This window comes from Sturnira hondurensis, unplaced genomic scaffold, assembly GCF_014824575.4.
Source record: "Sturnira hondurensis isolate 20B ecotype Veracruz unplaced genomic scaffold, ASM1482457v3 Scaffold0001120, whole genome shotgun sequence".
NCBI lineage: Eukaryota > Metazoa > Chordata > Mammalia > Chiroptera > Phyllostomidae > Sturnira > Sturnira hondurensis.
In genome coordinates, this window is record NW_028073751.1 from 3,204,913 (window position 1) to 3,218,598 (window position 13,686).

At 40.4% G+C, this 13,686-nt stretch overlaps 1 long non-coding RNA gene and 1 pseudogene across 1 annotated transcript; one reads left to right on the forward strand and one right to left on the reverse strand.

Annotated features, from left to right (window-relative positions):
- The first annotated feature begins 760 nt into the window (after positions 1-760).
- Positions 761-1,139, forward strand: LOC118998795 (cytochrome c oxidase subunit 6C-like; annotated as a pseudogene).
- Positions 1,140-9,010: 7,871 nt separating this feature from the next.
- Positions 9,011-13,665, reverse strand: LOC118998101 (uncharacterized). Its single transcript, XR_005068806.1, has 3 exons — positions 13,252-13,665; positions 13,078-13,133; positions 9,011-9,507 (listed from the first exon to the last, which is right to left on the reverse strand). It is a non-coding gene; the product is annotated as an uncharacterized LOC118998101 (long non-coding RNA).
- Positions 13,666-13,686: the final 21 nt, after the last annotated feature.

The following is a 13,686-nucleotide window of genomic DNA, read 5'->3' on the forward strand; positions in this document are numbered from 1 at the left end:
TATTTGCAAGTATATTAAGCTAAATATTAGGCATCATACTGATGCCTCCAACTTTAATCCATTACCCCATGGATCATTTAGCCTCCTCTGCTTGCTAATCTGTAATCTCTCACTTCAACGGTGAGAAACTATGCCCCTAGCACCTGCCATCCATTTACATAATTGTTCAATTCAGTACACATACATAGTGGTTTCCGAACTGTTAATGTACATCTCCATGGGAATCAACTTTATCAATTACACTACAGTTCTTACGTGCTGCCCACTTTGCCTTTGGCTGAAGATTTTCAGTTTGGTTCAATTCCAACCCAACTCACACAACGATGCCAAAATAACAACAAATCATGATCTTCTAACAGCTCTTAGTGCAGTAACTTTGCTCTTCAAGATCTATGGTGGATGGCCTATTGAACCAAACTGAAAATCAAACCAGCAACCTTTGGTTTGCAGGCTGGCACTCAATCCACCGAGCCACACTAGCCAGGGATAATTTTGAAAATTTCTAAAGAACTTATAAAACTCAACACCAAAAACAAACAAATAATCCAATTAAAAAAACAGGCAAAGGACCTGAATAGACACTTCTCCGAAGAGGATAAACAGATGGCCAATAGACATACAAAAAGATGCTCAACATCACTAATCACTAGAGAAATGTAAATTAAAATCAGAATGGGCTATCACCTCACACCTGTCAGAATGCCTACCATCAATAAATCAACAAACAGGTCCATTTCTCCATCTGGAAGACATTGGTGTTGAGTATACAACTACCATGTCTTCCAGTGCTTTGACAAAACCTCAGATGCATGGCCTCCTGGCCTAGCGTCTGCAATTTCATCTTGTGGGAGCCATCCTTGTATCCCAAGGGGTTTCACCTTTCTATAAGTTTGGTGTGGCTGAAAAAAGAAAGAAGACATATGCAGATTTCTACAGAAATGATGATTCCAGGAAAGATTTTGAGGAGATGAGGAAGGCTGGTATCTGTCAGAGTGCAAAGTGATCTTGGAATGTAAAGAATTTCTCTGGAGTGAATTCTGTGGAAGGCTGTCAGTGACCTGTGTTCCTGAACTATGAAACATGAATATTTGAGCTAAGAAAAAGTTTCTCTTGATAAATAAACAATTAAGAAATAAAAACATTAATCAACAAACAACAAGTGCTGGTGAGGATGTGGGGAAAGGGGAACGCCTTTACACTGTTGGTGGGGATGCAGATTGGTGCAGCCACTGTGGAAAGCAGTGTGAAGTACCTTAAAAAATTAAAAATGGAACTGCCTTATGACCCAGCAATTCCACTGCTGGTAATTTAGCCAAAGAAACACAAAACACTAATTCGAAAGAACATGAGTACCCCTACATTCATTGCAGCATCATTTACAACCACCAATATATGGAAGCAGCCCATGTCCATCAGTAGATGAGTCGATAAAACAACTATGGGACATTTACACAATGGAATACTATTCTTCTGTAAAAAAGAATTTTACCATTTGCAACAGCATGGATGGACCTGGAGAACATCATGCTAAATGAAATAAGTCAGAGAAAGACAAATACTATGTGACTTCACTCATATCAGAAATCTAATGAACAAACCAAACTAACAAGCGATATAGAGACAGACTTATAGAGAGGAGGCTGACAGGTCTGTGGGGAGTGGTTAGGGGATAGAAGGATTGAGCAAAATGTAAAAAGGACTCATGGACATGGACAACAGTGTAGTGATTGCGAGGAGGGGGGTATATAAGGGATAAATGGTAATGGAAAAAGTACAATACAAATATAAAAAATTTCATACATTAAGGTTTACTTTGTATAATAAAGTTCTATGGGTTTTGACAAATACACAGTATCATGTATTTACCACTACTGGGTCATATAAAATACAATATCATACAGAATTTTATTACCCTAAAAATTTCTCTGTGCTTCCTGTATTCAACCCTTCTCCCACCCCACCCACTGGCAGTCACTGATCTGTTGACCAGCTCTATGGTTTTGCCTTTTCCAAAATGTCATATAAACAGAACCATACAATATGTAGCTTTTTCAGACTGGCTTCTTCTACTTAGAAATATGCATTTAAAATTCATCTATATCACAAGAGCATGAAGGTTACCAAAGAGGAATGGTTGAGAGGAGGATGGAGAGGACAAGGGGAGACTAGACTATGTGTGGTAAGCAGACAATTCAATATACAGATAATGTATCATAAAATTGTATCCTTGAAACATATAATGTTATTAATGTCACCCCAATAAGTTTAATTAAAAATTAAAATTCATCTATGCTTTTGCATGGCTTGATAATACATTTCTTTTTATTACTAAATAGTATTCCATCATATGGCTATAATGCACTTTATCTATTCACTTTTTAAAGAACATCTTGGTTGCTTCCAGGTTTTGTTGATTAAGAATAGAGCTGCTATAAATATTTACATGCACAATATTATGTGGACTTAAGTTTTCAAATGAGGGGGTAAATACCTAGGAGTGCAATTGTGGATTCTATAGTAAGACTATCTTTAGCTTTATAAGAAATTTCCAAACTTCCAAAGCGGCTGCACCATTTTGCATTCCCACCAGCAATGAGAGAATTCCTGTTGCTTTGCATCTTGCCAGCAATTGGTATTGTCACTTATTCAGATTTTAGCCATTCTAATAGTTGGAAATAAAAATTTAAAGAAAGGATTTGATATACAAAGACATATTTCTCTTTAGAAAGTTGGTATTTGATTTCTCTGGTGTAACTTTTATTCTCATACTTCTTTGTTCCTCACATTTAATCAGGCACCACGTCACTCTGATTCTTTATGCTTGCTGACAGCTCCTTTTCCTGCATTCTGGTGGCCACTCTTCTGATCCAGGCCTTCATTACATCACACCTGGACTAAAGATAACATCATGACTGCTGGTTTCCTAGACTACAGTATCTCCTATTCCAACCCAACTCACACAACGATGCCAAAATAACAACAAATCATGATCTTCTAACAGCTCTTAGTGCGGTAACTTTGCTCTTTGCAAGATCTATGGTGGATGGCCTATTGAACCAAACTGAAAATCTTCAGTCTAGTCTTCAACATTTATGTAAATTTATTTAACCCCCTTTCCAATTTCTCTGAATTAAACAAATTAGTCTTTTTACCATCCTGATACACAATTGGAAGACTTTCAATTCTTTATCAAAATCATTCTTAACATTCCTTTCCATTTGGAATGCTTTCTCTCTTCTATTTCCCTTAGTCAGTGTCCTACCTCAAAATGATCATAATCAAAGCTTTTTCCAAAACAAACTCACTCCATTTTGAGTTCTCTTCTACTTTTGACTTACTCAACACTGTAAAATAGTTATACTGTCTTAAATTTGATTTTCTGTTGTTGAAAGGCATTCTCTGTTTTTTAGAAGGTACTCTCTATTATTCCAAGTGCATTCTTTCCAACTGATCATCAGTTATAAGTGCATTCATCAACGTAATTGGCAGGAAATACAGAAAATATTCTAAATTTTCTCTAAAGCTCTTGATGCAGTGTTATGCATAGCAGGAAGTGAAAAAATGCTGGTTGAATGAACAGTTTAAAAAATTGCAAAACTGCATTCCCAGTCAAGATGGCAGTGTAGGTAAATGTGGTGGTACTCGAATCCCCCCACAATGATATCAAAATTACAACTAAAGTACAGAATAACCATCATTCAAAGCTACCTGAAATCTAGCTGAATGGAAGTACAACTAGAGATTTAAAGAAGCCAGATCAAGATTGGTTGGAGTGGCAGAGATGCAGAACAGGCTGGTCCCACACCCATTTGTGGCAGTTAAAAATTAGGTGGGATATCTCAGCTGTAGAAGTCTCCCCTGAGGCATGAAGGGTCCCAGTCCCACACCAGGCCCTCCAGCCCAGGGTTCCAGTGCCCTGAAGAGAAGTCCCTGTACTTCTGGCTGTAAAACCCAGTGGAGTTTGTAGCTGAGTGACACAGAAGGCTTCTGGAGTCCCAGACAGTTCCTCCTAAAGGGCCTGCCCATGTATGTACTTGGACTCACTCTCTCTGAGATCTAGGGCCAGAGCAGCAGCTTGAAAGAAACTAGGGACACAATGAGTTGGAACTGAATTATCTGGCATCAGAGCAAGAGCTAGAGAGGCAGCTCTGTGCCAGACAGAAGTGCTGGCAGAGGCCATTGTTCCTTTTCTGAGACTCCCTCCCCCACAGAGCCAGCAGGTGGGCACCATACCCGAGTCTTCATCAATATAGCACAAACTTGTCTGCCCCACTTTGGTAATTTCCTGAGACTTGCTGCACCCAACTTGTGGGCCCACCCAAGCTGTTTCCAGTGGCTTTTCCATACAACTGGCCTCTTTTGCCTCATGCTTTCGACTATCCTAAAATTTCCTAAACGAGCAGCATCAGACCTGAGGAAGCTCCATACCTGTTGCTAAGTGACCCCAGGCCCGGCCCAGCCCTAGCAGCAGCCAGAGACAGTTCACAGCTTGGCCTCTCCTGGGCACCTCCAAGCATAGCACAAGCAGCAGCCACCTGCAGATTGCTCTGTAGCTCATGTTGGGTGGCCCCAGTCAGGGCACTGGCAATGGCTGACCTTGCATTCCCATTGCACCCAACAGACAGCTTCAGACTATGCCAGATAGGGTGAAACAGCCTTATCACTTCCATAGGCGACACACTTAAGGTGGACTCAGTGAGCACCAAAGCCCCACTGAAGCAAATCCTGCTCCATAGGGTCAACTCCTGCATAGCAGCTCCTCTTCTGCAGTCACAGCAGGTCCTTGCAGCCAATCAGCCTGGAAGTCAGTCCCTCCCAGTGATGCCAACAGCAATTAAGGCTCAACTACATCAGGACAGTGCACACAGTCCACACAGGGGTGCACCTGGAGTGCCCAGCATGGGTAACTGGAAAGGCTGTGCCACTACGCCCTGCAGGACACCTACTACACAAGGCCACCCCACCAAGCCCAGGAGATGTACCTAAAACAGAGAAGTGGCCAAAATGCAGGGACAAAGAAATAGGTCCCAAATGAAAAAAAATAGTAGAACTCTCCAGAAAACTGAATGAAATAGAGGCAAACAAACTACCAGATACAGAGTACAAAACAGTGGTTTATAAGGGTGCTAAAAAAACTTAGTGAGAACTTCAACAGCATGAAAAAGGACAGAGAAACCATAAAAACAACAAGTCAGAAATGAAGGATACCTTACCTAAAATACTTAACAATTTACAGGGAATCAACAGTAGAGTAGATGATGCTGAGAATCAAATCAGTGACTCAGAATAAAAGAAAGCAAAAAACACCCAAATCAGAGCAGCAAAAAGAAAAAAGAATAAGAAACAGTGAAGATAGTGCAAGGAGCTAGTGGGACAAGTTCAAATGTACCAACATTCACACTATGGGTGTGCTGGAAGAAGAGAGAAAGCATGATACTGGAAACTTATTTGAAAAAATAATGACAGAAAAGTTCTGTAACCTGGTGAAGGAACTAGACATACAAGTCCAGGAAGCAGAGTCCCAAACAAGATGAACCAAAAATGTGTACACCAAGACACATCATAATTAAAATGCAAAAGGTTAAAGAGAAAGAATCTTAAAAGCAGTAAGAGAAAAGCAGTTAGTTACCTACAAGGGAGCTACTGTAAGACTGTCAGCTGATTTCTCAACAGAAGCTCTCTGCAAGTCAGAAAGGACTGCTAAGGAATATTCAAAGTCATGAAAAGCAAGGACCTACAACCAAGATTATGCTACCCAGAGAAGCTATCATTTAGAAATGAAAGACATATGAAGAACTTCCCAGACAAGGATAAGCTAAAGGAGTTCTCACCGCCAAATCGGTATTACATGAAATGTTAAACAGTCTTCTTTAAGAAGAAAAAAATATGAATAATAAAATGGCAATAAATACATATTTATTAACAACTGAACCTAAAAAAGAAAATAAACAAACAAGCAGAACACAGACTCATAGATACAGAGAACATTTTGACAGTTGCCGTATGGGAGGAAGTTGGGGGCACGGGTGAAAAATGGTGTAGGGAGTAAGAAGTACAAATTGGTTGTTACAAAGTAGTCCTGGGGATGTAAAGCACAGCATAGGGAATATAGTCAATAATATTCTAATAACTATGTATGGTGTCAGGTGGGTATTAGGCTTATCAGGGTTATCGTACCTAGTGGTAAGTTATATAATGTCTAATCACTGGAGTGTACATCTGAAACTAATATAATATTTTATGCTAAATGTAATTGAAAAAAATTTTTTTAAAAAGAAAGAAATTGGCCCCGGCCACTGTGGCTCAATTGGTTGGAGCATCATCCCATGACCAAAGGGTTGCAGGCTCAGTTCCTAGTCAGTCCACATGTCTGGATTGTGGGTCTGATCCCCAGACTGGGCACACATGATCCCTGGGTTGGACACATGAAGGAGGCAGCCAATTGATGTTTCTCTCACACTGATGTTTCTTTCTCTCCCTTCCTCTCTCTTTAAATACAATGAAGGAAAAAAAGTCCATGGGTAGGATAAAAAAAATCACAAAACCTATTTGAAATATTTAAATTTTTATTATACAAAAAGGTATATATGCTCACTGGGAAAAACCTAAAGTCTAGAAAATACAAATATTCAAAATGATTTAATAAATCTATATATAATTATGTCTATATATAATTCCATTACCCAGAGATAATTACTATTAACACCTTGGTTTTGTATGTAACCTATTATACTTTGTCTATGCATGTGTTATTTGATTTGAAGTACTGACCATATTTTGTGATATGAAATGTTTCTGAAGTTACGCACCTTTAAAATATACCTCTAACTAGGACAAACTTCCTAGTTCAGAGTATCACATTCAGAAGTATACCAATTATCTAAAGTAGACTTGGTATTTCTTTTTTAAAGATTTTATTTAATTATTTTTAGAGAGAAGGGAAGGGAGGAAGAAAGAGAGGGAGAGAAACATCAGTGTGTGGTTGCCCCTTGCACAGTCCATACTAGGGACCTGGCCCGAAACCTAGGCATGTGCCCTGAATGGGAATTGAATTGGCAACCCTTTGGTTCACAGGCTGGCACTCAGTCCACTGAACCACACCAGCCAGGGCTGACTTGCTATTTCTGATTTCCAGCTTGGAGATCCTTCCACCAAATCCTGCTTCCTCTCAATAACCCCAATGCATAGTCTCCTCAACATGCTGTCCTTTGTCCAACAATTCAAGAATTAAGAAATCCTGACAGAGCCCCAAGCAAGAAGGTGGATATTAATTCCTCCCTCCTGTCCCCTTTGTTTAAAACCTGAGTGATTTCCATCATAAGTAATATTTATATACTTGTTAATATTAGAAGTTTGAAAAATACCCATTACTGGCACTAAAGGTATGTAATCAAAAGGAGCAATATCATTTACTTGTCCCATTCTTTTTAAAAAATATATTTTATTAATTATGCCATTACAGTTGTCCTATTCCCCCCTTCATTCCTCTCCACCCTGCACACCCCTCCCTCACCATTCCCCCTCTTTAGTTTATGCCCACATGTCACAAGTTCTTTAGATTCTCTATTTCCCATACTATTCTTGCCCTCCCCGCTATTTTCTACCTACTGTCTATGCTACTTATTCTCTGTACCTTCTCTCCCTTTCTCCTCCTCCCACTCCCCTGTTGCTAACCCTCCATGTGATCTTCATTTCTATGGTTCCACTCCTGATCTAGCTGTCCTCTTAGTTTGCTTTTGTTTTAGGTGTGGTTGTTAATAATTGTGAGTTTGCTGTCCTTTCATTGTTCATATTTCTTATCTTCTTTTTCTTAGGTAAGTCCCTTTAACATTTCATATAAGGGCTTGGTGATGATGAACTCCTTGAGTTTGATCTTATCTGAGAAGCACTTTATCTGCCCTTCCATTCTAAATGAAAGCTTTGCTGGATAGAGCAATCCTGGATGAAGGTCTTTGGATTTCATGACTTGGAATACTTCTTTCCAGCCCTTTCTTGTCTGTAAGGTCTCTTTTGAGAAATCAGCTGACAGTCTGATGGGAACTCCTTTGTAGGTGACTGTCCCCTTATCTCTTGCTGCTTCTAGGATTCTCTCCTTCATTTGAATCTTGGCTAATGCAATTATGATGTGCCTTGGTGTGTTCCTTCTTGGGTCCAACTTCTTTGGGACTCTATGAGCTTCCTGAATTTCCTGGAAGTCTATTTGCCTTTGCCAGATTCGGGAAGTTCTCCTTTATTATTTGTTCAAATAAGTTTTCCACTTGTTGCTATTCCTCTTCCCCTTCTGGTACCCCTATAATTCGATGTTGGAATGTTTCAAGATGTCCTGAAGGTTCCTAAGCCTCTCCTCATTTTTTGAATTCTTGTTTCTTCCTTCTTTTCTGTTTGGTCATTTTTTTCTTCCTTCTGGTCCATTCCATTGATTTGAGCCCCAGTTTCCTTTCCATCACTATTGGTTTCCTGTGCATTTCCCTTCATTGCAGTTAGTCTAGACTTCATTTGTTCCTCTAATTTGTGACTAAAATCAACCTGTTCTGTAAGCATTCTGATCACCAGTATTTTGAACTGTGCATCTGATAGGTTGGTTATCTCTTGGTGGCTTATAATTATTGGCTCTGGGGCTTTGAGTTCTTCTTGAGCCATAATATTTTGGTCTGTTTGTGCCTGTTATGTACGAGTGGTGGAGCCTTAGGTGTTCACCAGGGTGAGGTGACCCAGTCTCTGGGTTGTAATGCTGTATGTGGGGGCAGGGTCAGAGAGGGGCAATGGCAGGCCTCTCTGTCCTGCAAGCAGCTGGGGCCTGTGCAGTCTGTCTCACTGCTAGCTCCTTCGCCTGGTTTATCTGCGCACGAATGTGTGACCATAGTCAGCCTGCTGCCTTGCGCCCCCACTGTCCATTGCCACCCTGTGCCTGGGATCTGCCAACCGCCGCCTACACACCTGGGTCAGTCTGGCTAATTTTTCCTGTGCAACCCTGCTCCGCCAGCTGCTGGCTCTGCTCCTCTTACTGGTCTGGCCAAATGGTTCCGTTGTCGAACTTCCTTACAGCTCAGTTTTCTGTGTTTCGATTGCATTTTTGTTACTAAAACTTTGTTGTCTTTAAACTTAGTTGTGCGAGGAGGCACAGTGTTTTCACCTACGCCTCCATCTTGGCCGGAAGTCTACTTGCCCCATTTTGTTGAGTAGGCAGCAAGGATGGAACTTCTAGTAGGCAAATACGCATTCGTTTTTTGGTGTGTATATATATTTTTGCCCCTTTTCAAAAAGGGAAGGCTCAATAACAGAATAAACCCTATAAAACGTTCTGAATAAAATGCTGTAATTTTCTTGCTTCATCGTGGCAATAGTCTAGTTGCAGGCATTGCCTCTTATTTTAGAAAAGTATGCCCACCTCCTCGATGTTGCTAGATAGTTTGCAGGTATATTTAACTCTAGCTCAAACAGTGGTAAGCTACAGTCCAGTTGTAATTTTATGACTTTTCAATTAAACTGATATGGGTCCAGCACTTCCTATAGGATAGAGAGTAGTTTAGAAAGTTAGCCATCTGTAGAATTATTTGTTACCACCACTCCCTCACCCCCTAAAAAGGAAAACTATCTAAATGCCATCATTACAGAAATGGACAAATAAATGGGACAACTAGTCAACAGACAACTATGAATTAGAAAACAAAAATGACAGAGCTCTTTACATACTGACATGGTAAACCTCTAGAACAAATTAGGCGACCAAAAGCAAGTTACTGAAGTGTGTATAGTATGCTGTTGCTTGTGTTAAAAAGGCAAATATAAATGGACATATATGGAATTGCTTATATATGTACAAAAATCTCTAGAAGGATATTTAATAACCTAATAATATAGTTTACCTGTGAGAGGAGATCTGGGTGTTTGGTAGGCAAAGAACTCACATTTCATTGTATTTTAAAAATTCTTCTTAAAATTTGAACCATGTGAAAATATTAACTATTCATATTTTTAAAAACAATTTTATTTATTTATTTTGAGAGAGAAGGAAAAGACAAAGAGAGGGAGAGAAACATCTGTGTGTGGTTGCCTGCTGCACGCTCCCCACTGGTGACCTGGCCCACAAGCCAGGCATGTGCCCTGACTGGGGATCAAACTGGCAACCCTTTGGTTCTCAGGACCATGTTCAATCCACTGAGCTATACCAGCCAATGCTAACTATTCAGATTTTTAACGGTGAAATTACCTGGTCTAAGAAATTTACAATTGGAGAAATGAAGAGACAAGTTTTCAATTAAATGTTTCCAACTGTTACAAAGGAGGAAGACAGCAAATTTGGTGGTAGTTAGGGATAACTCCCCCTACACTGTTAATCAGCAGGTTTATAAGAATGATATCATGTTTGGAGTATTAGATCAGATTACCTGATTGATGAACTTTCTCTGCCATGGATGGTAACATGAACTCAATGTGATATAGTGGAGAAAGCATGGATTTTGAGATGAGGCAGAAACAAATTCAAATCTTAGCTATTCCGACAATGTGTAAAGTCTGGGTAAGTTAATTAACCTTTTTGGAGTTTCAATTTCCCCGTCTATAAAATGGGTGAAATCTTGGCAGGGTTATTATTATAAAGGTTATATGACATAACATCCTAGTGCAACAAATTTGTTGGCTTACTTAACCTCCTTTCCTTATATACTGGACTGAATTGAGATGGACTGACATGCAGACATTAAATGTCTTGAGGAAATGCAGATTGCAGTGAAAGACCTACTTGTAGCTAAAGTCCCTGTATGTACAATTTAGTTGGCTAATCTCATATTTCTCATGAGGAAGAAAGCCTTTCGTTACCTCGGAAGTTTTAAAAATCCTTGGGTTATACAGTCTCTCCTTTTTTTCTTTTCCTCCCCTGTCTGAAAGATCGTCAGAAGAGAGTATTTTAAAACATATTACAATGATGTCCTAATAAATATTCTCACTCATTTCCTATGGGAAAACATTTATTCTAATGCTCATTTCTAACAAATATACTCTTAAGACAGGCTTTGCTCTCTATGACTTATTCAGCATTTGAAAAATCAGTGTATTACCTTTTATTAGTAAATATCATCTTAAGATATATTAAAACTAAAGTTACCCACCAAATCACACTAATACTTATTGATATTTTACACTGAATATATTAAGTGTGATTTTATATCTTCACCAATTAGTTTCTACATTTGTAAAACCACATGAATATTGTATATACAAAGACACTAAATCATTTTTAATACAGAGCTTATACAGCAGTCACCAAGTCTAGGAGATTGGGAGTTCCTAACTCCCATATTTACTATCAAACCACTGACAGTAAGTGTCTTAGGTAAAATTCCAGGAGAAAAAAATTATTGCTCAATCATATTTCCCTGGCTAACCTCAGAGTTGGTTGCTAGACAATGAGTAGGGAAGCATTTTTTATATACTGAGAGAATATTTTTGTCTTAAATACACTGGGAAAAATTTATATACCCAAATTTCCTCTGTCTTGAGATTCATTACATTTGTTTAAAGAATTTAATGAGTTTGTTTAGAGAGTTGCATCAGAAATTATTTTTGTATTAGAGGTAGTAATGACAAGTAGTTCCTTTGTAATGTTGTACCAGTCAATACCTGTTTTTGCCTAAGGATGTATCCATACCAATTCTGGATAATCCAGCTTTGAAGTGGGATGGGCAATGCTGGCTTTCTTTTGTTGGTGTTATTACTTTGGGCTGTGACCTAGTCACACATGCCTTGAAAACTTAAACGGCACTGAGGATATGGGCTAATTAAGTACCACAAATTCTAACTACAGCCAGTATATACCTGGCATTTACATCAAAATAGTTTTCTAGAAAAGGTGCAAGGCTTTTTTCCCCATTTTCTACAACTTATTATCTAGAAAAAACATTTACCTAACAGGCTCTGCTCTTACGGAACACTGTCTTTCTTTTATTCATGTAAAATACCAAAATCAACAATTACCAAACTAAAGAAATTTTCACAATACTCAAAATATTCTTTAAATAAATGTTGGGCAGAATCCATTTTTAAAGTAATTAAAAAGCATTATATTCTTTACAAAATTTTCAGATTGTAGTTCAGGGGAAGTAAATATTAAATACCGCACAATCGAGATATACAAAGCCCTTTGTTAAAGTTGCAAAAAAGGAGACAATGCCAAAGCGTTCGCTTTTAGCCAGCCTCTGTTAACTAAAAACCATACGGACATTTTCCGGGTCAAAGGACATTTGCCATACAGTCCTCACCAAGCACCTTTCTTGTTAACTCTTATCATAGGATTAGTTGGAGCAAGAGCATTTTATTGACAAAGGAGACAGAGGTAGTAGAGGTAGAGTTTCTTAGAGGATAAGAGACCCCCTTAGCTAGCTTTCTACTGCATTAGAGATCTGACATGAATCACTTTGATGGGCAGGACTCGGGGGCCGATGAACTAAAGAGGATCTAGCAAATATAAGTGTTTATTGTAAGTTTGGCTCTCTGCTAGGCGACCTATGTTATTATCTAATTTATTTATAACAGCAACAACTCAAAGAGGGAAATACTAATACGCATTTTACAGATGAACAAACTGCAAGTTACTGAGATTAAACAACAAATACCCAAAGGTCACACAGCAAACAAGTGGCGGCACCAGAACTCGAAACTGCTTCAGAACACGCACTCTTTTTTCACCACTGCCTTCGACCCAGCGGTCTGATTCCGCGCCCTGGGAGCGGCCTTTTCCCCCCCTTCCTTCGTGGGACAGTTCCCAGTACTGAGGCTCGGCGCTGTCCAGCCCGCAGGCAGGCCGCCTTTCACGAGAAGAGAACGCGGCCCCGAGGGGCGATCCCGCCCGCAGGTTGTAGAACTGCCACGCCCAGTCGCGTCACTTCACGCGGGCGGGCGGGCGGCCGAATGTCCTCTGGGTGCCCATCCCAAGCAGACCCCACAGCCCCCTGAAACCCTCGCGCTGGGTTCTGTTCGGAAAGGCGGGAGGTGAGCAGCAGGACGGACACCACACCTCTTTCTCTCGTAGTCCCCTTACTCCGGTCCAAAGACCTCAGGCAATAGTTTGGGCAGCCTCACCTGTCCCAGAGGAGCGACCTCTTTAGTGAGTGACGCAACGCTCCTCCAATCAGGGCCTGGAGGGGAGGTGGAGTCTAGCTGAGACCGATTGCTGGTTCCTCCAATCCCGGTGCAGCAACCCTCCGGTCGCAGTCTCAGGGCCTGGCAAAGAGCGACAGGTGGGAGCTGCATTACTTCCGCATCTTTTGCATACTTGACGTAGAAGGCTCCGAGCGCATGGTGAATTCTACTCCGCAGCTCACCTATTCTTGCGGGTCGTCACCTCAGCCATAATTTTATCAGAAGTGGAAATTCCCCAACCCTTTCCCGTCACCTCGGATGGGGGCGGGATGAATGGTACTATTAGCGACCAATTATACCACGAGACGTTCTGTGATAAAGTGACGGACACCGTAAGATACCAATGAAATCTCCCATTGTTAGGGGTCACTGTGACTGACCACGAGGCCAACTAATCCACTTTAAGGTCGTGACGCGATAGTCAGAGAACTTGACCAATAGAGGGAGAAAAAGACCGGAAGTCAGCGCGGTAATAGGGGGCGGGTGTTCGCAACCGCCTAGGCCTGCGCGGGTCAACGCAGCTTGGAGGCCCGGAGCCAGCGAGCGGCG